This window comes from Vombatus ursinus, unplaced genomic scaffold, assembly GCF_900497805.2.
Source record: "Vombatus ursinus unplaced genomic scaffold, bare-nosed wombat genome assembly UNPS02014786.1, whole genome shotgun sequence".
NCBI lineage: Eukaryota > Metazoa > Chordata > Mammalia > Diprotodontia > Vombatidae > Vombatus > Vombatus ursinus.
The window spans coordinates 29,701,523-29,728,679 of record NW_020954564.1 but is presented as its reverse complement, the minus strand read 5'-3'; the positions used below and the strand labels follow the sequence as shown (position 1 = coordinate 29,728,679).

The 27,157-nt window shown below is 36.4% G+C and overlaps 1 protein-coding gene across 3 annotated transcripts in view; it reads left to right on the top strand.

Moving 5' to 3' along the window:
* SIAH1 (siah E3 ubiquitin protein ligase 1) overlaps window positions 1–27,157 on the top strand; it is a 55,203-nt gene that overhangs the window by 6,988 nt on the left and 21,058 nt on the right. Inside the window, exon 1 of one of the 3 annotated variants that reach the window (XM_027867912.1) lies at window positions 19,304–19,328. The exons of the other annotated variants lie outside the window; for them this stretch is intronic. The gene's annotated coding sequence lies outside the window, so the exon portion shown is untranslated. Of the gene's footprint in view, window positions 1–19,303; window positions 19,329–27,157 lie in introns of those variants that run through there. 3 annotated transcript variants of the gene reach the window in all.

Below are 27,157 nucleotides of genomic sequence, written 5' to 3'. Positions count from 1 at the left end.
GTCTTTCCAAGTTTTTCTGAGAGCATCCTACTTGTCATTTCTTACAACACAATAGTATATTTCATTACATTCATATACCACAACTGGTTCATCCATTCCCCATTTGATGGGTATCCCTTTAATTTCCAATTCTTTGCCACCACAAAAAGAGCTGCTATAAATATTTTTGTGCGAGTAGGTCCTTCTCCCCCCCTCTTTTTTTTTTTTTTTTAATTTCTTTGGGATACAGACCTAGTAAGTGATATTGCAGGAGCAAAGGAAAGGTTATGCTCAGTTTTGTTGTCCTTTGAGCATAGTTCCAAATGGCTCTCCAGAATGGTCGGATAGGTTCACAACTCTCCTAATAATGCATTAGTGTCCCAATTTTTCCACATCCCCTCCACCATTTATCATTTTACTTTTCTGTCATATTAGTGTGAGGTGGTACCTCAGGATTGTTTTAGTTTGCATTTCTCTACTCAATAGTTATTTGGAGTATTTTTTCATATGACTATAGATAGTTTTGATTTCTTCATCTGAAAACTGCCTATTCATATCTTTTGACCATTTATCAATTGGGCAATGACTTGTATTCTTATAAATTTGACTCAGTTCTTTATATTTTTGAGAAATGATGCCTTTATCAGAGAAACTTCTTGTAAAAATTGTTTCCCACCTTTCTGCTTTCCTTCTAATCCTGGTTGCATTGGTTTTGTTTGTGCAAAACTTTTTAATTTAATGTAATTAAAATTATCCATTTTATATCTCATAATGCTCTTTATCTGTTGGTTTGGTCATAAATTCTTCCCTTCTCCATAGATCTGACAGGTAAACTGTTCCTTGCTGTCCTAATTTGCTTATGATATCACCCTTTAAGTGTCAAGTGTTTGGTCTGAGGTCAGATTTGAACTCAGGTCCTCCTGACTTCAGGGCCGGTGCTCTATCCACTGTGCCACGTAGCTGCCCCTGAGTTTTAAAAAATTTTTTAAATTTTTATTTTTTTTTAATCTACCATACAGTTTTCCAGTTTTCCCAGCAGTTTTTGTCAAGTAGTGAGCTCTTGTCCCATAAACTGGGGTCATAGTATTTCTTAAGCACATCAGCAAACAGTCTGAAGGTGCAATGTTTTTGTACATCCTGTAAACTAAGAATGATTTTTACCTTCTTAAGTAAAAGTTGTATTGTATTTTAAAATGTACAGAAGCAGGGCTCTGGCCAGATTTGGGCCTCAGGCCAGATTTGGGCCTCAGGCCAGCTGCAGTTTGGTGACCCTTGCTTTATATCTTTGCTTTCAGCAGTGGGATCCCTAAGTTAAAGTATAACTACACTAATATCCTTATAGGGGTTTCATTGAAGAGAGTGTCATGGTCTTGATTAGGATATTTTAGTATTTTCTTTAAAAAAAAGTTTCAACCTACTTTGCAAACTTGTTTGTGTACTTTTTTTTTTTTTTTTTTGGCAGTTGGGGTTAAGTGATTTGCCCAGGTTCACACAGCTAGTAAGTGTCAAGTGTTTGGTCTGAGGCCAGATTTGAACTCAGGTCCTCTTGACTTAAGGGCCTGGTGCTCAATCCACTGCCACCTAGCTGCCCCTGTTTGTGTACTTTTCACAGTAATTTTCACTATAATTCATGCAGCTTTTATGAAGCTGAGCTCTGTGCTAGGTACTGAGAATACAAAGACAAAACCCAACAAAGCAGTCCCTTAGAAGAAGTCAATTAAACATATTAGTAAAAATTTCAGTGAATTATTTTATTGCTTAGACTAAAAACCAATGATCTGGAACCTTTTCAAGGTGTACATGATATTTCCTTGCCCTTGCTAAACTCATAAGCTCACATTCATGGAATTTGCTTACTTTTGATCCTGAAATTGTATTAATTCTTTTATTTTTGTATTTCTTGTATTTCTTTCTACGTATGATTACAGTGATTTTGGATTTCTTTAAGGAAATTGGTATTGCTGAGAGAAAGCATTCATGCAGTCATAGAAAATGCAATCTTGCCTCAAACTTTAGGCAAGTCACTTAATGTCTGTGCTACAATTTCCTCATATGCAAAATAAGGATATTTGCATTACCTACTTCACTGGATTGCTTAAAGAAAAGTTTATTGTAAGCATTCATAAACAGGAATTATTAGTAGAAACTGGAAATGTAAAAAGTTGCTTCTGCTTCTAGTTTAATACTAAAAGGCCTTTTGGTTTTGTGGGGAAAAAACAGTTGTCCACTTGTTTGGCATAGGGCTGTCAGAAACAAATTTATTATCTAAATCCAAGATTTTCTGCTTAGTGCAGGGATTCTAACCCTCTTTTTTTTTGTGTCATAGATCCCTTTATAAGACTGGTGAAACCTGTGGACCCCTTCTCAGGATAATTTGAATAAAGTACGAAGAATTACAAGGATTATATCGGTTCCATGCCTGGAATTCTCTTCCTTCTTCTCCTCCTCTTCCTCTTTCTCCTATTTGCCTCTGCTTCCTGGCTTCTTTTGTTTCCTTCAGATCTCACCTAAAATCCCATCTTCTACAAAAGCCTTTCTGGGTTCCCCCTTAATGCCAGTTAATGTCTTCCCTCTGTGATTATCTCCCAATTTATATTTGTTCTCTGTCTCTCTCTGTGTCTTTCTCATAACAGCTTTTTGCATGTCTTCTCTCCCATTAGATTGTTTTCGCCTTGAGGGTAGGGACTTGTTTTTCCCTTTCTTTGTATCTCCAGCACTTTGCACAGGTGCCTGGAACATAGTAGGCACTTAATAAATTCGTGTTGACTTGGCTTTTGAAATGTAGTTATCAAAATAGTTTAAAAAAAAAAAAGTTCACGTACCCCAGGTTAAGAATCCCCTAGCTTAGAGAAGAATCCAAAGGGCAGGATTTTCCTGGTTTACTGAAAATCCCTCTGTTCCCAAAGGATCAAATAAAATGTAAAGTGCTTAGCACATAATAGGCCCTTAATGAATGCTTATTTTCTTCCCTTGGTAATATTCAAGAAACAAAAAGGAAGATAAGAGTGAAATAAATTATAATTACAGATGTCAATATTAGGGTTTTTAGCAGTTAAAAAATATTAATCTTTGGAGGTATACCCTTGGGAATGATGTGCACCTGAAAATTAGGGTCAGGTGGTGATCAGCCATATTGATTGCCATGGAAGATGAAAATAAAAGCAATCTAATTTGGCTTTTAGATAATGGTTAAGAAAACAGCTTCAAAAAGAAGTGACTGACATTGGTGGTGAAAGCCATACCACAGATGTTTGAGGAGTGGGTGGGTGGTGAGGAAATGGGAGATTGTAGTCATTAAACATTATTAAACACCTACTATGTGCCAGGCACTGCTAAGTGCAGGGGATACAAAGACAAAGGTAACATTCAGGTTTTTCAGTGAAAAAAGTTATAGGGCTGGAAGTGCCCTCAGAAGCCATTAAAGTCTAACCCCCTTCATTTTACAGAAGAGGAAACTGTCCAGGGAGATTAAGTGGCTTGCCCAAGGTTAGTCAAGTAGTAAACTATCAGAGGTGAGATAGTTTAAATGATTTATTTCTGCCTATTTAGGTTTACTTTCTAAGTGAGGAGACTGGTAGAAGTTAACTAGTATTGAAGTGGCAGCTATTGGAATTAAAATCCAGGCAAAGAGTACTGCTTCTAAAGGCAGTGAGGAAGACAATTTAAGGGAACCACTCAACCTTTTTTCTCTTGGTTCCATTATAAAACTTGAGTTATAATTCTCAAATTATAGATAATACAGATGAACATTCTTCATTTTATAGTGGCCTTAGGGATATCTGGGTCTGCTGTGGAAGTTCAGGGCCAGATTGAAGAAGGCTTGGATGCTCAGTTAAATTTAATATTGCCAGGTTCACATTTAGGATTTGCCTGGGAATGATCCTATACTGGAGTTTATCTCTCAAAGATCTCTTAGGTTAGGTGTGGTGACTGAGGGGTCACACTGAATTGTGTAGGTTTACTACAGACCAGAACTAATATCTGTGTTTAGTCTTGTAGCAGAAGAAATCTTTGCCAGTTGCCAGTTTTCCAGTTGCCACCTAAGTTAACTTTAGAAGTTACTTAACTTCTCTGGGCCTCAGTTTCTTCATTTTGTAGATAAGGGGATTTGACTAGATATTCTCTAAGGTCCTTTCAATTTTAAGTCCTACACTGTAGTGCTGTAACCATGCATCAGCCCTGACCTATTTTTTTAGGGAAGATGAGGGAGTTAAGTGTGCAAGCCCAGGATTCTAGATACTACTTTTGAGCTCCCTACTGGGAGCAGAGTTGTTCTTCCCCCTCATCCTGTACCCCATGTAAGAGGGAAGAAACAAATAATTTTTATGGTGTTTTTTTTTTTTTAAATCCATGGTACTCCTTTATGTTAAACTCTTAAAAATGACATGCTGAAAATTCTGTTAAAGTAGGTGTGACAATACAGACCATCCAATGAGCAATAAGAAAAAAAGCTCAATTACATGAAGTCTGTTCCTTTTTTTTTCTTCTGCTTCTGCCAGCACTTTTGAGGGTAAAAAAAAGAAGCCCCTTTGTTCAACCAAACATATTAGAAGACTGCCGCTATAAAAATTAGGACCTGCAAGCTAGAGACTTTATGAATTCTGATTTTTTTTAATACCTTTTTAATGTTAATATTTTTATTGTAAGTGAAGGATAAAATGTGATGTTTTGTGGAAGGAACAAATAGTGAAACATCTCACTGAGCAAAGGTTTTTTTTTAAAGTTTATGCAAAATGCTTTCTATTTTCAATGTGGTGATAGATTATACAGAGAGATTTTTTTGTACACTGTGAACATGCCTGAAAAAGAAGCTTGATATGATTTTAAGCTGTTTTCTTGTTACTGCTTTAATGTTTCACATTTTAAGGGTACTGATTTTATACCAGGTTAGGGATGAATCATTGAGCACAGCCTAATATTTTGTTACAGTCAAGTTTTTATCCAGTATGTTGTGTTATACTTAAAAGTTGAAAAATTCTTCACTATTTTGTAATTAACTTTGAAAATGTCACTTAAGTAGTTTACAGAAGTTCACATTTAAAACAGTTTCTGAAGTGATGTAGTCCTTCCTGGAAAATGTGCTCGCTAAGACCTTGTGGAGTAGTGGAGAGAATGCTGAATGTGGAGTTAGAAGACTTAAGTTCAGTTTCTGACTTGTACTTTGAGTGACTTTCACAAGTCATTTAATCTTACTGAGTCCCCAGGTAAAACACTTTTTAACTTTAAAGCATTCCATTAAGTGTCATCTATTACAAATAAAATCCCCTTTCTAGAAAAAGAGGGTGAAGAATTGTCTGAAAAGTTGAAGCAATGGATAAAAATCAATTATAACATTGTGATTTATTGTCATCATATATGAAGTCAGCAGGAATGTTTGTAAAGTGTGCATGTAAAAAGTGTATTTTTTTTTTCACAGTGACTTATTGTATCCTTAGTCTTTTATTTAGATGGAACCAAAATTTTTCAAACTGACGTGGCCAAAAAATACTTTTGATTATAAATCTACAAATACTTTTGGTCTTTGGGGGCATGGAATGCCCTCAGTATAAGTGGGACCCAGGGAAATTTTGAGCAGATAAAAAAGAAGTTCAGCCTGTTTTAATATTTAGTAATTGCTCCAAGCAATAAGTGTTATTGACTACTGGGACTCAAGGAGATATAGCCCATAGTGCTATGGATTTATAGATCTGAGAATAACAACTCTGATAAAGATTATTCTTGAGTCTGCAGTAATCAGTTGGGCTAAGAGAAGGATTTAATGCTACACATTGCTCTTTTCTGTAGATACCAAGATGAGGTACTGCTTTTGTTATGCAGGCATATGATTTTTAAAGCTTATCAGCTCCTCTTTGAAGCCCTTTCCATAAATTCTGCTGTGTGAGAAAATTTTTCTTATTCAATAATCATTCTCTTACATCTGCCTTTTTCCCCTGGGATCCTCCCAACCACAACCTTTAGTCTCAGAACTTTCAATTCAACATTTATTATGGATCTACTCTGTAGGAACTTTAGATGTAAATCTGGGAAAGAGATGAAATCTTTTCCTTAAGGAGTCAATATAAAAGGAGAATAAGATATCTACATAGAAAAGTATAATACAGGTTAAAGCATAAGTGACTGGAAGAGGTAAAATAAAGGTTAGGAGAATGGGAAGGATCACTTTTTGCTGGGGATGAGGCATGAGTGAGAGGAGGGGGTTCACGGAAGTGGTGGCAACTGAGGTAATTTTTAAAGGTAGAGAAAATTTTCAGAAAAGGCACATGGTGATGTGCATTATAGCGATGGGGGGCTACTGTTACATATAGAAGTAGGAAAGTTGGCAGTATGGGATGAGGAAATGGCAACTTGGACCATTTTTCTACTTAAATAGCTAGATTGATCATTTATAAAACATAACTATTAAGCTGAAACAATATATATTTCAACAGACCCATATTCTTATTGAAGTGAGTATTCCTTTCATTGGTGCAGATTGCAACTCATGCATGCCTTTTTATCCTGTGGAACTTGTCCCTGTCCTTCCATAAATCTTTCACAGGGGTTCTGAAGAATTTGCTAGAAGCCTTTTGACTCTTCATATTACATGGATACCATTGCAACATACTGCAATTCTGTCATTTATCCCTTGCTTTCATATGTGACTAGTCCACTACCTTTTCCAGTAGTATATCTTTTGCACCTGTTCATGCCCACAGTTCATAGTTTACAATATGGTATAGCTTATTTATGCTAGCTCTGGGTCTCTTGATTTTTGGGTAATCTACAATTTTAATTCCATGGACATAGTAGTATTTCATGATTCACAGCCAAAATTAGCAGAAGTTACGTATTCAAATGGATCTATAATCCCCTTATTGTGTATGTTTTTTAGATCACATTCCATCTGTGTGTGCTCATCCTTTGTAACTCTTGTCCATGTCCACTCATAAATTCATCACAGGGCATCCACCCAACTTAAGAATGTAAGGTTTCACTTGATAATGTAAGGATGCTAATGGAGCACATAAACTGTCCATGGAATATTTCTAAACTTTGCCAAGTGATTAATCAGTCCATCTTTTTTGATTATATGTTTCTTTGATGAGACCCTTTATTGTAGTTATTCTTTGTTATGTTATATACAGCCTTCTCACAACTGTCATGTGGTTCTCCATATCTGCTTCTCTGAGAGTAAACCTTTTTAATTCCTTGGAAAATATAGTATCGTAGGACTTGCAGTCATATGACACCACTAGTAAGAATATTGGTATTAAAAAACATAGGCCTTGGTTTCTAAGAGTATTTTGGAGTCATAAAAGAGCTTTGTGATTTCCCAAAGGCGTTCAGCTGAATCTCCTAGTTTAATTTTGGGGCCAATTTATTTATTGTCCACTTATGGTGTGATAGATGAGCTTAATATGTTGTCCATCTAATTAATTGCATGCCATAATCTGGATAATAGATACTCTTTTTCTAGTTGATTTTTGTGTGGTGAGAACAAACTTGAGTGGTTGCATATTTTGTCTAAGAGGCTCTGCGGTATTACAAGGTTTGATACAACCAGTATGATGTCATACACTTAGAAAGGAGCATCTGGAAGACTTCACCCTCCATAGAGAATTCCTTTTTGACTTGTACCTTTCACTGTTCTTCTTCTGTGGCATTAATCAAAAGTTTTGGAAGAACATTAGATTTTGTTTCAGGAAGAAACATAGGGTCATTGAAAACATGTCAATTCCCAAATACATTGATGCTGCAGAGAACTTATTGACCATTCTCTCAGTATTAACATCAAATGAGGCATAAAATGGGAACACATGCTCAATAAAGGTGTTTACCAGTGTCATGGATAGTATCTTACTGCAGTGAAGAATTGCCTACAAATTGTGATGTCATCCAGATCCAGATGAGGCATCTTGGTGGTGTGGTGGGTAGAGCACTGGGTCAGGAGGACCCGGGTCTTCAAATCCAGTCTTCGACATTTTTGTAGGCTTGGGACATTGGACAAGTTATTTGACCTCTATTTTCTTAGTTTCCTCAACTGTAAAAAGAATATAATAAGGGACAGCTTGGTGGCACAGTGGATAGAGCACCAGCGCTGGAGTCAGGAGGACCCGAGTTCAAATCCAGTCTCAGACACTTGACACGTACTAGCTGTGTGACCCTGGGCAAGTCACTTAACCCCATTGCCTAGCCAAAAAAAAAAAAAAAAAAAAGATAGCACCTATCTCCCAGGGTTATTGTGAGGATCAAAATGAAATAATATTTGTAAAGTGCCTGGCACATAATAGATACTATATAAATACTCGTTATTGTAGTTGTTATATCTACACTTGTTTGTGGACAACATTTATTGAATACATATAGACCTAGAACATTGTGGAGCTTTACGAATGAGATACAAAAATCACTTGAGTTCAGCTTAACTATCCTTGCAGAAAAATGAACTAATTATGTTTATTCTCCCATGTGACATACTTGAATGGATTTGAGGCACAGATATTGCCAATAGATGATGAATTTGACCTGGAATACATGTAAAATGCTATTATAAATGTTATCTATGGAATTAAAAATATTCTTTTTTTAAATTAATTTATTTTGATTTATCAACAATCACTTCCATATGCTTTTGAGTTTAAAATTTTCCTCCCCCTTCCTCCCCACCACTGTCCCCAAAACGGTGCACTCTTTGATATAGGCTATACATATACATTCCTATTAAACATATTTTCACATTAGTGATGTTGTAAGTAAAAATTAGAACCAATAGGAGGAATCAACAGAAAGAGGAAACAAAACTTAACAGAAGAGGAAAAAAAAATAGCAATTCAAATTCCATAGTTCTTTCTTTGGATGTGGATAGCATTTTTCATCACAAAGCCTTTGGAGATGTCTTAGATCCTTGTATTGCTGGGAAGGGTTAAGTTTATCAGTATTAGTTATAGCATAACGAGGCTGCTATCGTGTACATCGTTCTCTTGGTTCTGCTCACTTCACTCAGCATCAGACCATACGAGTCTTTCCAGGTTTTTCTGAAGTCAGCCTGTTCATCATTTCTTATAGCACAATAGTATTCTATTACATTCATATACCACAACTTGGTCAGCCATTCCTCAATTGATGGGAATCCTCTCAATTTCCAGGAATTAAAAATATTTTTAGAGAGTTTAAATTTGAAATCTTAAAAGACCAAAGGTAACATTATGGAACATATTATAATTTGTCCGTATTATTTCTGTATACCATATGATACAATATTCCTAAAGGAAACAGTTAGGATTTAGGGCATAACAGGCCCAATATACATGTGACCTATTTGATTCTCTTGCACAGTCTTAACAGTATTGATCAACTGTTGAAGAATATCACTCAACAGTATCTATTTCCTGACAAAAAAGTGATTATTCAAGATACAGAATGAGAGTGGATAGAGCACCAGCCCTGGAGTCAGGAGGACCTGAATTCAAATCTGGCTTCAGACACATGTCACTCACTAGCTGTGTGACTCTGGGCAAGTCACTTAACCCCAATTGCCTTGTCACCACCATCCCCCCCCCCCCAAAAAAGATGCAGAATGAGATGTGTATTTTGGACATGGCCAATGTAGGATTTTGTTTTGCCAGGTTATGCATATTTATTACAAGGGTTTTTTTCCAGTTAAGTAGAGAGGAGGGATATTAAGGATAGGAGTTGCCTGCCTTCCTCTTCCTCTTTCCCTTCCTTCCCCTTCTCCCCCAACGAGAAAATGACAGAAGGATTCTTAGGTAAGCAGGACAGGTTGGCAAATTACATGTTGAATTTACTCAAAAAGAAATGGAGATTCCCAGTTTCATGCACAATCCTCTCCTTTTTATATGGAAATGTTTGTTTTATTTGATATTTAATAAAAAATGAGGAGGAAAATCTGGCAGTCTCTCTAACATCAGCCTGAGTTTATATCTACACCGAACATATATACAACTGATCTTACTTTATAACATTCAATCATAATTATTACCTTCATCTTAATCTTACCACCCACCCACCCATACTTTTTCCTGCCCATACCTGGTGTTGTGCTTTTATTTATGTTTATTTTTTTTATCCATCATCAAGTAGCCCAGATATTATGGGTTAGCTGTTATTCTTTCTCTCCCCTCATCTATCACCTCCCTGAAGTAGCACAGGGGAACCTTTAAGTTTAGTCATGATCAGTTACTCCATTGTATTGCTGGAAGTCACTTTATCTTTCATAACTTTTTTTTTTGGTCCAGACCTGTGATTTTTTTCAGTAGAGGGAGCATTTAGTAGGAGACTTCCTTTACCAATGTAGATCTGGACCTGTTACATGATTTACAATTTCTTGGAGTTTCTTGGAGTACTGAGAAGCTAATTGAAGTGACACAGCCAGTAAGTATGTGTATAAGGAAATACTTGAATCTTTATATGTCTCAATTTCCTTTTTTTATTTATAAAATTTAAATTTTAAATTTTATTATGCACTTGCAGATATGAACATTTCCATGTAAAGAGTAAAAGTATTGTAAGTGAGAACTCTTTTTATCTATGGCTTAAGTATATATGAAATTTAACACAAGAACCAACATTCTTTTGCTTGTCTGGCCCCTTCTGAATTTTGTTGTACTCTCTTCTGTAGATTTTAAAAATGATTTTTATTGACACCCCTCATTTCCCTTCCCCACTTTTGTTGTTTTTATTTTTTGAATATTGTCACTAGCCACCCCACCCCCACTCCACCTGTGGGGAGATGAGGGATCCTCCTTTGAAACTAGTATAGTCAAGACTAATACAGCCACATATTGGCCAGGTATGAAAACGTGTGTTTTATTTTGCACCTCTAGTCCATCATTCTGAAGCATAATTCATTGTCAGTCTTTTGGAGCCATGATTGGTTGTTGCATTGATTACAGAGTTTTCAGTTGTTTTTACAACAGTGTATTGTATAAATTGTTCTGCTTTCTTTACTCTTCATCAGTTCATACAGTTCTTCCTTGGTTTCTTTGAACCCTTTGTCATTTCTTAGGTCACAATAATATTCCATTATTTTTACCTGCCATAATTTGTTCAACTGTTCAATTGATGGGCACCCACTTTATTTTCAGCTCTTTCTATGATGAAATAATGCCCCTGTGCCCTTTTTTCTTTTTTTGTATATATGGTTCTTTTCCCTCTTTAATCTCTTTGGGTTTATGCTTTGCTGTAGTATTGCTGTGTACTGTAGTATAGCTATAGTATAAGCTTGCAGTTTTAGTGATTTTGGGAGGTATGGGTTCAAATTACTTTCCAGAATGGTTGAGCCTGTTCACAGCTCTACCAATAGTGCATTTGTGTGTCTGTCTTCCCATGACACCTATAAACAATTGTTCTTTTCCTCTTTTGTGTTCTTTGTAGGTCTTGAATCTTATATACTTCTTGTATCAGAGGTCAGCCCTCTATCTGCTGCTGCCCTTCTAATATCGAATTAATAAAATGTTTTTGAAAAATTAAGCCAGTGAACTAGTGGAAGCCACTTAAGCATCTAGACTTTCAAGAGACTATTGATAGCTTTTACTAGCAGAAATATTTTCCATCATATGATACCCTTCTTATTTTGGCTTGAATTCATAATATATTGAGAACTTATTTAAGAACATAAAAAGCAGAGAAGTTGATCTTTTTTTTTTTTTTTTTTTTTTTTGGATCAGACAGCAAATATTAAGCCAACTGTGTAGCTTACTTCTAACCATTGGAGTATAAAGATTAAAAAAGGTTTCTGTCCTCATAACAGCTTTCATTTTCTGTGGAACTGGCATTTGTAGTCAGTCAGCTTGTAAGCATTTATTAAGTATTATTATGTGGACACTGTGTTAAGTGCTGGGGAAACAAAGACAGACAAAAACAGTCCCTACTATTGAGGAGCTTACCTTTTTTTTTATTGTAGTAGTTTTATTTAATAATCATAAAATTAAATGTAGTCTAATGTGATTTGTGGAAGGAAAAGGGAAATGAAATAAAAAAAGAATTGCAACAAATAAGAACGCATGAGAATTATAGGATATGAAGGCAGAGTGGGATGGATCTGGGAAGGGGGAGTCTTCCCCAGTTGCAGAAGGAACAGTTTGATAGTTAAGCAAAAAACAAAACCAAAACCCTTATTGTCCACAGTCAGTAATGGTGATTTTCTTGTTGGTCTTGCTATTCTAGTATCCAAAGCTCTCCAGGGCTTCCACAATATTCATGCCTTCTTTTACCTGACCAAAGACTACTTGCTTGCCATCTAACCAGCCGGTCTAGTAGTACAGATGAAAAACTGGGAGCCATCTATGTTGGGCTTACATTTAGCCTGGAAATGATGCCAGGACCAGTGTGCTTCAGGATGAAGTTCACATCAGCAAATTTTTCTCAGTAGATGGGCTTTCCACCAGTGCTATTATGGCATGTGACATCATCACCCTGGTTCATGAACCCAGGAATGATTCAGTGAAAGCAGTATATCTTGTAACTAAACCCCTCCTTTCCAGGTGTCAGAGCACAGTCATTTGCTTCTGTCTTTTGAACCTTGTCTACAAATATCTCGAAAGTAATTTGGCCCAGGAGCTTGTTATAGACAGATTTCAAAGTACATGATGAGGTTGTCTATGGCTATGGATGGATTTGTTAGGGAGTGATAGCAATGTTCATTGGGCCAAGTGAAACTGTGGATTCCTGGTGGTGATGTCTACAAAGCACACAAAGCTTACATTATAAGGGGGAGTTAATATGTAAATAAGTAAAAACAAGATATATACAAAGTGGATAGAAAACAGTCTGACTAAGGAAGGCATTAGCAGTGGAGTTCCCTGGGAAATGCTCCTGCTTAAAGAGGGACTTGAGCTAAATCTTGAAGGAATCCAAAGAAAACTAAGAGTCATAAGTGAGGGGACAGCATGGAACTCAAAGAAACAAAACTGGAGATAGTATCATATTTGAGGAACTACAAGCAGAGGAGTGTAGTTGAATTGTAAAGTGCATGGAGGAGAGTGTGAAGTGTAAGAAGACCAGAGAGAGATAGGATGAGGTTAGGTTATGAAGAGCTTTAAATGCCAAACAAAGGAATTTATATTTAATACTGGAGGCCCTTGGAGTTCTTTTAGTAACGAAATTAACGTGGTTAGACCTATGCTTTAGAAAATTCACTTTATCAGCTGTGTTGAGGATGAATTGGAGTGGGGTGAGATTTAAGTCAGGAAGGATCAGTTAGAAGACTAGTCCATGTGAGAAGTGTTGAGGGCTTCTTGAACTGAGGTCATGGCTGAGTGGAGTGAAGAGGAGGGAAGGGGATGTGTATAAGTAATGTTGTGAAGGTAGAAATCACAAGACTTGGCAATGGATTTGGAAATGGGGAGTGAGCAAGAATGAATGAGGAGTCAAGAATGATTTCAAGGTTAGGAATAAGGTTAGAGAAAGATAAGACCCAGTTCTTAGAAAATTCAAAGAGGGAGAAAACATTGTTACCTGGGAAGGTAATGGAAGGCTTCTCAGATAAAAATTTTGAGAAGTGGGTAGGGCATTGCCTTTTTGAATGCACAGTTAGGGTAGGACATAAGAGTTAAGGAAACAGCTAATAGTCTAATTTGGCAGGAACAGATGGCCTAATTAGTGGGTTTTTTTTTGCTTCCTCCTAAAATTATGTCTATACTTATTTGTTTACATATTTTATCTTCTTAGTAGAATGTAAGACGAGGTCAGAAACCATTTTTTGTTTTGTTTTTATATCTTTAGTGCATTGCACAGTGCCTTACACATAGTGGATCCTTAATAAATACTTGCTGAATTGGATTGGAATATAGTATTTGATGGGGAACAGTTTTAAAAGACTGAAAAAATAGATTGGAGCCAAGATTTTGGAAGGTCTTGTGCTATCCAGAGCTTAACACAGTACCTGGCACATATGACTTACAAAGAAATTTACATTTTATCCTAGAAGTAGTAGCTGTTGAAGGTTTTTGAGAAGGGAAGGTATATTATCAGACTTTTGCCATAGGAAGAATATTTTGTCAGTGGTGTGAAGGTTGCATTAGAAAGAGAATATTGGAGGCAAGGATGCATGTTAAGATTCCTTTATTCAATTTAATAGGTAAAGAGAGTGCTTGAGCTAGGATGGTAACAGTATATGTAGCAAGAATGGTTCTGATGAGAGAGAGGTTGTGGAAGTTGAATTGGCAGGACTTAGTGACTAAGTGGCAACAGATAGGAATATTTTAAGTGTATAGTGTTGGCTAGCCAAAAGTCTAATTATTATTTTTCTACTGTTATCTGAAAGTAAGACTTTTCTTTAGGTGCTTCTTGTTGGTGTGGATAGTTTCTTGAAAGATGTGACAACAGAATAAATATTCTGGCATGTCTTGCTAGACTAGAAAGGCTTTGAATACTGTCCTTAGATTCTATCCTTAGAGGATCACCCTGGCTAAGTTCAGAAGATTGGATGACAGATAATTAATTGATCAATATATTATTCACTTATTTACTGAAATTTTATTAAAATTACAGAATATTTTAATTAAATTATTTAAATTGCAAATATTTAATTAAAATTATTTTAATTATATATTAACATCACATAATTTGTGATAAATTATGTTCACATTGTATATTATGTTTATATATAATTGTATTATACATAATTTATAACTCATTTAATCTTTATTTTGAGCTTACTTAATTTGAATGTAAATTATTTAAATTTTTAAAAAAATTTAACAGTTCATTTACTTTTAGCCACAGTAACACAGTAAAATCTGCTAAAACATAGAAGGGTTGTGATCTGGGTAGGTGAAGGGAATATTCACATTGATGAAATCACAGGTACTTGAAGGATTAACAAAAATTTTAAATTTTTCAAAAAGTACGAATTTTTTTTAGAATTAAGTATATTGAAGAGGAAAATCCTTAATATTCTAATTTATCTGAATAGTATTACAGCAGAACAATTTCAGTGTCATTCTTCATAATGTTGGCTGCCCCCTAATATTCCAGCCTTTTTCCCAAATAGCCATGAATAGGCAGTGGAATTGAAGATAATTTTCATTCTGGTAACTTTATATCATCTTGGTTTTTTTTTTGTTGTTGTTGTTGTTGTTTTTTTTTTTTCAGATTAATTTCACAATCATATTGATTTTAGTCACCAAAATAAACTTACTGCTTTAAAGTTTTAGTCCACAAATAGTAAATGAATTGTTCAAGGTCACACAGTGAACTTGTAAATAAATAGTAAACAGCAGACCTGAGATTTGTGGGATTTGAACCCAAGGCTTGTTTTTTTTTTTTTGCTTTTCAGTGAAGCAATTGGGGTTAAGTGACTTGCCCAGGGTCACACAGCTAGTAAAGTATCAAGCATCTGAGGCTGGATTTGAACTCAGGTCCTCCTGACTCCAAGGCCAGAGCTCTATCCACTGTGCCACCTAGCTGCTCCAAAACCCAAGCCTTATGATGCCAAATTCTGTGCTTGTTAAAGGAATTTTTTTTATTTAGTACCCATTGTCATTGAGGAAGCTTCTGTCTTAAGGTAAATATAATGCCACTTTAAGTTTGAAGGGAGATGAAGAGCATTAAATTAGATAAGTACTGAGAAGCTGTATGTTATAGTGGAAATAATAACAGTGGCTGGTATTTACATTTATGGTTTGCAAATACCTTTCATAGATTACCTTATTTGAACCTTATACCCAACAACCCTGCAATGTGAGTATGAGTACTACAGGTATTATTATCTCCATTTTAAAGATGAAGAAACAGAGTTTCAGAGAGTAATTAGTTTAAGCATTAGAGGCTGTTTTGAATCCATTTTTATCTGGACTCCAGCTCATTTTCTTTTTCCAGTAGAGGCAGCATGACATAATTGATGGAGTGCTGAATTTGAGTCCGGAACACTGGGTTTTAATTCTGTCTTTAGATTTTTTTCTTTAATCTTTGTGACCCGGAGCAAAGATAAAACAGCCAGAGATGGAAAAGATCTGCAAAGGCCTTTTTTCTTTTTTTAAAAGGCAAACTTCTTTTTCACCATCAGCAGCAGTAGAGTCTTAATATTTGGACTCTTTAACATCCCAGTCTAAGGAGTGCTTGTAGAAGAAGTGAAAATGGCACTAAGGAGAACATATATGGGAAAAGTAGTTAGACTACAACAAATACAAATAGAGGAGAGGTCTGTGCTGGAGGTAACACAGTGTTATTGATGTATTCATTTTCAAGGTCTCTGAAAGAAGAGGAGATACCAAAGTCAAGCAAAAAAATCTCGACCTTATTTTTACCAAAAGAGGTAACCAAGAGAACATCAATAACTACCAACCCATATGCTTACTTTCTCATCTCTGCAAAATTTTTATGAGAATAATACACACATATTTAGGACATTTTATGTTGGTATTAGGAGGTAAGTGATATGCCATTGTATATCACATCTTTACTCTCACATAATTTATTGCAGTAGTCCTCTGTGATTGTTATTTGTTAAAAAAGAAACTAAGCATTTAGTTGTAGAGCAAAATGTGACCTTAAAAGCCTTCATGAACACGATGATTTCTTATACTATATTAAAATTACACAAGATTTCTTTGAAAGATATAAGAACCTTTTTTGACTCTCTAAAAATTAATATTAAATGAAACATAAAAAAATAGGAACATATCCTTCAAAAAGATGTTTACTATTGTTGGAGGGGAGATCCAGTACAGACTTAAAAGTTGAGTAGAGATTCTGTAGAGATACTGAGGTTCTCCAGATGTTCCTATTTGTGGACGACATGGTGCTGATTGTATTAAGGCCCAGAACTTTGTGGAACCTCCTAAATCAGGGGTGGGGAATCTGTGGCCTTGAGGCAGAACAAATCCTTTTATTAAGGGCATTTGTTCTGTGAAGTTTGAATTCAGTCAAAGGGCTGCACTTGAGGACCTAGAGGGTCACATGTGGCCTTGAGGCTGCAGGTCCCCTACCCCTGAACCATTTCTTAATAGATGATCACCTACCACAATTTATTTAGCTGTCCCTCATTTGATGGGCATCTATTTTATTTCTAACTCTTTGCTACTACAAAAAAAATTGTTTTAAATCATCTGGTGTATGTGGAACCTTTCTTTTTGTCATTGACTTCTTTGGAGAATATGCCTAGCAGTGGAAATCTGTGGGTCAAGGGACATGGATGTTTTAGTTCTTTATTTACACCATTCCAAAATTTTTTTCCAGGCTTGTTGATCCAATTCACAGCTTTACCAATGACGCAGTAGTGTACCTTTCTTTCTATAACACCTTCAAACATTTTTTATTATCCTCTTTTTCCATCTTTGCCAGTTTTCTGAATGTGAGGTGAAACCACAAAGTTTCTTTGATTTTCATTTCTCTTATTATTAGTGATTTGTAGCATTCTTTTGTATTATTATTATTAGTTAATTTTTGGAAGTTACCTATCTGGGATATCAGACTCCTGTTGGAGATACTGGATGCAGACTTTTTTTTTTAGCCCTGGTTGATTGCTTTCCTTCTTATTCTAGTCACTCTCTGTCAATCACCTTTTTCCTTGCTTCTCTTTTCTAGGTTTTTATGACACTGGTCTTGTAAGTTCTCTTACCTGTTTTGATTGATCCTTCTCAATCTCCTTTGTTGAATCTTCCTCCCACTAACCATGGATGTACCTCAAGAGTCTCTCTTGAACCTTCTCTTTCTAATACTCTCTGGCTTGGTGCTTTCATCAGCTTCCCTGAGTTCAATAATCATCTTTATGTTCATATATTCAGACCATGTTCATATATTTATGTTCATATATTCAGTCAAAGGGCTGCACTTGAGGACCTAGAGGGCCACATGTGGCCTTGAGGCTGCAGGTTCCCCACCCCTGAACTATTTCTTAATAGATGATTACCTACCACCTACCTCTCCTGTTGTCTCCAACTGTCTTTTGGATGTCTGAAATGTATGTCTCATAGACATCTTAAACACTGCAGGTCCAAAACAGAACTCCTTTTTCTTCCTTTCAAATCCTTCCCTCTTCTGAACTTCCCCATTATTGTTGACTGTTCCACCATTCTCCCAATCACCCAGGCTCACACTTACATGAGTTAGGCCTCCAACCTTAACTCTTCACTGTCCCAACCTGTTCCAGGCCCTCATCAATTCATGCCTAGACTGTTGGAATAGCTTTCTGGTTGGGCTCTGCCTCAAGTTTCTCTCCATTCCAGTCTATGCTCTGCTCAACCCCTGAATAATCTTCCTGAAGTGAAGGTCTAGCCATTTCATTTCCTCTTCCCCCCAATTTGTTAAATTGCAGTGGTTCCTTATTGCCTTCAGGATCAATTATAAAATCCTCTGTTAACCTCTTAAAGCTTTTGACAACCTGGTCCATTCCTAACTTACCAGTCTTATAATTTATACCTGTGCATGTGAGAGTAGAAGCTCCCCCTGCCCCCTCACTAGTCTTACTTCCATCCTTATAACCATCCTCCAGGGAAGCAACCCTTGTAGAGGAAGAGCTGGCCATCAACAAACTGCCACTCGCAGGGCAGGAAAGCTAGTTTAGCTAAAGTAGCAGGGCAGGGTACCCTGAGGGGAAGTGTGGGAAGTAGCATATGCCAGGCAAGTTGAAGCACTACTACCACTTTGACCACCATCTCCCCTTGGACACAGGTGGAGGAGGTAGCCCGTGACCCTGAATCCAAGAGCCTTGGTAATTGCAGTGTCCTCCAAGCCACTAGAACTGCTTCCAGCATAGCTCCTACAGTCACTGAGAGGAGAAATCATTGTGGAAAAAGAGACACAACTTCTCATTACAACCAGCAAAAACTGTTGAGCAACTGCCACCAACAGGTAGATAGACAAAAGAACCCTTTGAGTTGGAGCATCTCCCCACCACTTCCTGTTTCCTGTTTCCCGTTTCCCACTTAGTTCTTAGAGCCATCATTCCTGGAAGCAGGTTGTGGAGAAGTGAGGCACCAACTGCCATCTATAGGGCAGGCAAACCAGCCTAGTTGAAGGGGAAGATGAGAGCATGTACCAGTCTAGTACATCCACCACCATCTCCTTGATTACCATTTCTGTTCGGATCCTCATGGAGACAGTCCAGGAACCTGAACCTAAGAGCCTTTTGAATAGCAATGCTTATAGCTCATTATCTGCAGTCATCATCCTGGGAAACAACCCTTGTAGAGATACAACCAGGGAATTGCTTCCAGATGCTACAACCATGTATCTATTGAACACTCAGAAAAGAAAGTTCTTGTCACTCAAATCATTGGCACTGTCACATGGCTCAACATCACAAACTAATATGATGTTATCACTGGAAATGACAGTGAAGAGGAAGCATTACCATCTACTTTGCCATGGTACCTTAAGGATCAGGAGATCTTCCATTCAGTTTAGAGGTAACATCTCTGATGTATGTTGTATGTCTCATTAAAATGTAAGTTCCTTGAGAGCAGGGACTATTTTATTTTTTTTTTTTAAATATCCCTAACACTTAGCAAATATTTCATTTCATGTACTCTACTGTCTGGTGACACTGGTCACCCCATTGTTTCTCATGTAGGGCACTTCATTTCCCTACTCCATGCCTAGAATTTTCTACCTCAGCTCTTCCTTCTGGCTTCTTGAAAGTCTCATCTCAGATCCCACCTTTTTCTGCAAGAGGTGTTTTCTTACTAGTGTCTTTTCTTGAGATTATCTGCCATTTACATTGTATATGTATTGTATGTACATAGTTGTTTTCATATACCGATTTCCCCCTTTCCCCTGCCACTGTGACCTCCTTTGAAGGTAGGGATTCTGTTTTTGTCTTTCTTGTATCCCCAGTGCTTAATAAAGTATTTAGGTCATAGTAAGTGCTGAATAAATGCTTGTTGACTGCATCACTTTTTTCGTAGAAACACTTCACAGTGTCATGTAACTGAATTTATTTTGTTTTTGTAATCACGTCTTTGGTTAAGAATTTATTTCTGAACCATAGACTTATATGAAAGGTACTTGCTCTGTTCTCCTTCTCCTACTCTTCTTCTTTCGCCTTCTCCTTTCTTTCTTCTCTTGATCATTCAGTTCATTTATCCATCTTGAATTTATTATGGCATGTGGTATGAGATGTTAGTCTAAACCTAGTTTCTGCAAGACTGTGTTCCCAAATGGTTCTTATAAAATAGAGTTTTTTCCTAGATAATGTAGTTGTAAGGGTTTATTTTACCCTTGATTATTCAATTAAATTATTTCTGATTCTTCCTTGTTTAGTCTGCTTCATTGATCTACTTTACTATTTTTTTTTTACAAGTACCAAATAGTTTTGATGATTACTGTTTTCTAATACAGTTTGAAATGCAGAAAGGCTTCATTCCTATTTTTAAAAATGGTTTCCCTCGATGTTATAAATTTTTTAATCTAGTAAAACAAAACAGCATTTTGTAATTGAATCTATATAGATATTAAGAGTGCTTTGTCAGATTAAAATCCCCAGGTGTTTTATGTATTTGATAGTTACTTTGAATGGGACTTATGTTTCTTTATTCCTGGTTGGATTCATACATCTGTTTTTAAGAACAAGATTTTTTACAAAATGAGTACATTTTAAAAAAAATCCTTACTGGGACTTTTAGTTACTTTAGATCCTTCTTCAACTCAGACTTTCTGATTTTAGCCCAGTATTCAGCTTGCTGTTTCCTGATTGCAGTTTGTTCTCTTTGGTACTTCTTTCATGTATTCCATTCTACTCCCCTAAAGTCTTTAGTCTCTTATGCTAATCCTCTTCCCTCCTAGAGGCTTTTCTTATTTCCCTCTTTGTTCACAAACCTGTGCCTCTTCAGTTCTTGGATATTCATATTAATATGTGCTTGTTGATTTGCAAATATGCAGTTTTAAAAAGCATATAATTCTTTTCCTCTACTATGATGGTGTCTTATTAAGTAATGACTTTTCCTCTTTTTTTGAATTCTGCCACTTCATTCCAAATTGTTGGCCTATAGCAGGCCCTAATTAAATCTTGCTTCTATCTTGCTTCTTAACTCTAATTCTGCTTGATCCTTGTTCCTCTTCCACATTATGTATCCACATGATATCTTCTGCATAATATAAACTGGGTTCTAATCATATATGTTTTTTATACATATATATTTAACTTAGTTCCTATGTGTTACTATGTAACAGGAAAGAAAAGGCCGTTGGTGATACTGAAAGACAAAGTGGATTCTGCTAAAGAAATCTAGTCTAGCACTCATTCCCTTGGCACCCATTATATGAAAAATTTGATGAATTCTTCAACCATTACAAATTGAATTCTGTTATAGTCAGCTGTGCAGCAAAATCCAGTTGTTTTATATATATGTATGTATATATATGTAATATGTATAATCATATATATACTCTATAGACTCTTAAAAGTATAGGGGGAGAGGAGGTGAGATGAGTACTAATTTTTAATTCTTGCTCTGCCACTATGTGACTTTTGATAAGGCCTCAAAGAGGAAAGTAATTAAGTTTCCTCAACTGTAAAAGACACTGTCTGGATTAGATGATTAATAAAGCCCTTTCCAGTTAAATATTTTATGACTAAGCATCATAATAGCACACTAACGAAGGTGGGCAGGTTCTACCTAGTTCAGTTTTATTTTTTAAACAGCACCCTGTGCAGTATTAAATATATACGGGTTCTTAATAGTCTTCAGTAATACTTCTATTGATAGTTTAAGAAAAAAGGAAATATTTGAGTGTCTACTGTGCAACAAATCCCATGGGTAATCATAAAGAAGTATTAATGTGACATGGACCCAATTTCTAAATCAGGTTGGCTTATACTGTTGACATTTCTTTCAGTCAGTATATCAGTCAGCATATATTCTGTATTGCCTATTACATACCTCAGTTTATGTCTTTTTCAGTCAGCATCTTGTGTTACATTACACAATTGCTTACTCTTCTTTCATCTTCCCTGTCTTGCCCAACAAAACCAAACTTTAATTTTTCAGGACTTTGAAAACTATTTTTTGTAGTTTGACTTTTTCTTCATTTCTTCATTTCAGAATAATCTCCACCACTTCCTTTCCCACTTAGCCATTCCTTGTTACAAGGAATAAAAATAAAAGGAGTGAGGGGAGCAATTGATTAAAAATGAATAGCATATTAAAAACTGAATCTCACAGTCTATGTTATGCTGCATACCAGTACTCATCTGTTCCTTCCCCCCTTTACTCCCTCTGCAGAGAAGAGAGGGATGTGTGTTTTCTTATCACTTCAAAGACAGGTTTGGCCATTATAATTACATATCATTCAATTTCATTTTTTCTGTGCTATATTTTTACATTATTGTGGTCATTGTGCAAGCTTTCAAGAGCTAGGAGATCCTCTAATCAAATAAGATAATGTTTGTAAAGTGCTTAACAGAGTTCCTGGCACATGGTAGGCATTATATAAATGATTATTCCATTCCTCTCTCCCATCCCCTTTAATTAAGTAATTGAGGCCAAAGGTTCCTGTTTATAAGGATATATTTTGGAGATGTATGTACTAGGCCCGTGAGAATCCAAACTGCTAAATGATCCTTTCATAAAACGTTGTGATCACCAGCGTTCCTCTTATCACGATGATGACCAATGTTAGAGAGCTGCATGCTCTGTCTTAATGTGGAATGTTGTTTTTCTTGTGCTTAGTAATAGGAAATAATTCAACTAACTGACCTTCATTATGCTATATGTATTAGTTGGAAGTTGCTTAAATCAGAGCTCTTTAGTTGGCAAAAGGAAAACTCTGCCAGTTCAACAGTTACCCCTGTAATTGTTTATGATAATAATTAAAATGTCTCTGACAAATTTAATCAAAACAGAGTAGTTTGTTTGTTGCACATCATTTTGAATCTTGTTTTTCTGGTTTTTCTTAATTCATTTTGTATCATTTCATTTTTATTCCCATGCTTCTTTACAATCTTCATATTAATTTTTTATAGCACAGTAATATTGCATTCAATTTATGTGCGATGATTTGCTTTGCCATTTCCTGATCAGTGAAATCAGTTTTTAGTTCTTTGCTACCACAGAAAGTGTTGCTGTGAATATTTTGAGGTATATGGGACCTTCATGACAAATAATTTTATTAGAAATAAAGAAGAAAAGGAAAAGGATATCCAGTGATTACAGCTGACACAAAGGGGTTTTGCTGCACAGCTGACTATAATAGGAGAATTCAGTTTATGAATGGTTGATGAACTCATCCATCAAATGTTTCATATAATGGGTGACAAGGGAATGAGTCTTCAAGACTGGATTTCTTTAGCAGAAACTGCTTTGTCTTTCAGTACCCCCAACAGCCTTTTCTTTTCTGTTACATGGTAACACACAGGAACTAAGTAAAAAAGTACGTTGATGGTTAGGCTGTCCTTAACCTTCAAGAGAAGTAGCCAACCACTGGCATTCTCATAACTGCTTTAGCTGGTTGGAGACCATAACATCTTTTTTTTTTTTAAATTTAAAAAATTTTTTTTAAATTTATTTTTAGTTTTCAATATTTGCTTCCATAAGCGAATTTTAAAATTTTTCCCTTCCCCCCTCCACAAGACAATGTGCAATCTAATATAGGCTCTACATATAACTTCGTATTAAACATTTTCACATTAGTCATGTTGTAAAGAGGAATTAGAACCAATGGGAGAAAACACAAAAAAGAAGAAACAATAACAGCAACAACAACAAAAGAGAGCAAATAGTATGCTTCCATCTGCATTTAGACTCCATAGTTCTTTTTCTGGATGTGGACAGCATTTTCCATCTTTTGGAGTGGTCTTAGATCCTTGCGTTGCTGAGAAGAGCCAAGTCTATGAAAGTTAGTCATTGCATAGTGTGGCTGTTACTGTGTACAATGTTCTCCTTCACTCAGCATCAGTTCATATAAATCTTTCCAGGTTTTTCTGAAACCATTCTCATCATTTCTTATAGCACAATAGTATTCCATTACATTCACATACCACAACTTGTTCAGCCATTCCTCAATTGATGGGCATCCCTTCAATTTCCAATTTTTTGCCACCACAAAAAGAGCTGCTATAAATATTTTTGTATATGTGGGTCCTTTTCCCATTTTTATGATGTCTTTGGGATACAGACTTAGAAGTATCTAGCTGGGTCAAAGGGTACACACAGTTTTATAGCCCTTTAGGCATAGTTCCCAGTTGCTCTCCGAAAAGGTTGGATCATTTCACAACTCCACCAACAATGTATTAGTGTTCCAGTTTTCCCATGTCTCTAACATTTATCATTTTCCTGTTTTGTCATGTTGGCCAATCTGATAGGTGTGATATGTGGTACCTCAGAGTTTTGATTTGCATTTCTCTAATCAATAGTGATTTAGAGCATTTTTTCATATGATTATGGATAGCTTTAATTTCTTCATCTGAAAACTGCTTGTTCCTGTCCTTTGACCATTTATCAATTGGGGAATGACTTGTATTCTTATAAATTGGACTCAGTTCTCTATATATTTTAGAAATGAGGCTAGGACGCTGAACCCAAGATCTTTTGTAATAGTAATGCTTATGGCTTAGTGTCTGCAGCCATGATTCTGGGAAGCAGCCCTTATGGAGGTACTGAAGCTGTTGACCGTATAACTCAGGTTGAAGTCAATCCATCTGTAGCAAACTTCCAACTGAAGAAGAGATTTTGAGTGCTACGAGGCTCCTCTTGTGTGGCAAAGCTCCTGGTTCTGATTCTGTTCCAGCTGAGATTTACAAGGCAGGGGTTCCACTGTTTATACAAAAGCTAACTGAAATTTTCCAGGTTATATGGTAAGAGGAGGTTCTCTCTCAGGAATTCAAGAATGCTTCCATGGAAAAGGAAATAGATTGTCCTGTGACAATCACAGAGGGGTCTCTCTCCTAGTGCCCACAAGATTCTTCCCAGAGTCCTCCTTTAATAGGCTGTTCTTTCACCTGGAAGGTGGTCATCTACCTGAGAGCCAGTGTGACTTCAGAAAGGTCCAAGGAACAGTCAATATGGTGTTTGCTGCCAGACAACTCCAGGAGAAATTCCAGGAGCAGAACGGAGATCTGTATACTGTGTGTGTTGATCTAACCAAGGCCTTTGATACTAAATTTGGTTGTCTGGAGAAGTTCATCAGTATTGTATGCTAGTTTCATGATGGTATGCTTGCATGGGTTTTGGATAGTAGACAATGCTGTCGCACTTTCACAGTCACCAGTGGAGTGAAGCAGGGCTGTGTGTTTGCTCCCATGCTTTTTAGCATGATGTTTTCACCAGTGTTGTCGGATGCCTTCAAAGAGGACGAAAACAGCATCGAGGTCAACTACCACACTGATGGTAAATTATTTAACTTGAAAAGGCTAGAAGCCCAGACTAAATTGGAGGGAGAGTTGGTGCATGACTTTTTGTTCACAGATGATTGTACACTCAATGCAGCCTCTGAGGCTGAGATGCAACAAAGTATGAATTGCTTCTTTGCTGCTTGTACTAATTTTGGCCTAACAGTTAACACCAATAAAACAGAGGTTCTCCACCAGCCAGATGATGGTGGTTGACACTCAGTGTTTGTGAGGCTCTGAAGGAAAGTGTACGAGAGAAGAGGTATTGGACTGCCTACCAAACTGAAGGTCTGCAGAGCTTTTGTGCTGACCTCGTTGTTTTATGCCAGCCTCAAGCTGCTTGAACACCTTGAAAAGAGGTTTGAAATTTTTTAAAAGAAATTTTTCCTGACTAGTCCAAAATTTGTTTCTTTGCAACTTCTATTGATCCTTCTAGGACCAAACAGAACAATATTGATAACTTTCTCCAAAACAGAACTTATTATCTACCCCCTTTCCCAAGCTTGTCCTTCTAAACTTCCCCATTTTTGTTCAGTACACTCCCATTTTTCCAGTCACTTGGGTTCCCATCTTCACTGTAATCATCACTGCATCTTCATTTTACACATCCAATTAGTTGCTAAGTCTTGTTCATTCTGCCTTCACAACATTTCACATATCTCTTGTCTACTTTCAACCACCCCAGCTCCTGCCATCATTATCTATTATCTGGACTATGAAATGACTTTCTTTCCACTCCAGTTTATCCTCTCCACAGTTGTCAAAGTGGCTTTCCTAAGAGGTAGATCTGACCATGTCTCTCTTCTACTCAGTAAATTTCAGTGGCTTTCTATTACTGTAAGATCAGCTATAAACTCTATAATGTTTGTCTTTTAAAGTTCTCTCCCCCCTTCCCCATCTCACATTTCTAGGCTGGTTACACATTGCTTCCCTTCATGCATACTCTGTATGAGTTAGCCAAATTGCTATTCTTAACTGTTTTCAGGTATGGCACTGTGCCATGTTTATATCCTGCCTTTGTGTGTTTGCAGTTATCTCCCAAGTTCCATTGTATACTTGGCAAAATGTGTAGGCTACCTAGTAGAAACTAGGCTGTGAATTGAGATGTCAACTAGTGTTGGTGATTATTATACTCATTTTATATAGTAAAATTTAATGGTCTAAGCAAAATTAAGAATCTAGTCCACAGTCTTGAAACAGAAGAATTAATTGGCTTATGTAGGGATATTACCTGGAACTTGGATTTCAGTGTGTTGGGATTCTGAAATAATGGATCACAGAAAAGTTTCTCTAGTTTGAATTTTTTTTTTCAGTTATTTTATTCATATTATGTAGATACCCCAAAATACATAATTATGTATTGTAATTATATATTGACAACATTTTTATACTCCTAAAGGTAATAATTATAGACTGTTCATTTTTCCTCTGCTTAAGTGCTATTGGCTCATTGTGGTTGGGAAGGTTGACCCAGGCTGGTATGTTAGAGGAGTATAAGCTTTGACAGGTCCTACCAAATGGGAAAAGCTATGTATATGAGTCCAACCCCTGAACTCGGATATGTCTGTCTTTGGAGCATTAGCCTATTTAAATGTGGAAAACTGTATTGTCACTACTGAATTTTTTGGCCATTGCTACTCACAAAATTGTCTTTTAAGATTTGGAGAGTATGAGTCCGTATCAGTAGAGAGGTAGCTACAGAAAGGGTTCATGTAGTATAGTAGTTCCTTTTGAGAAAATGTTGAAGTTATTTGACAAATGACCATTAGCAACACATTTTTATTAAGAAGATCTGTTTGTGAGTAGCATTCTGCTATATATTATCTAGATAGATTTGAAAACTCTCCCTGACATGACTATTCACTGTGTGTGTGTGTGTGTGTGTGTGTGTGTGTGTGTGTGTGTGTGTGT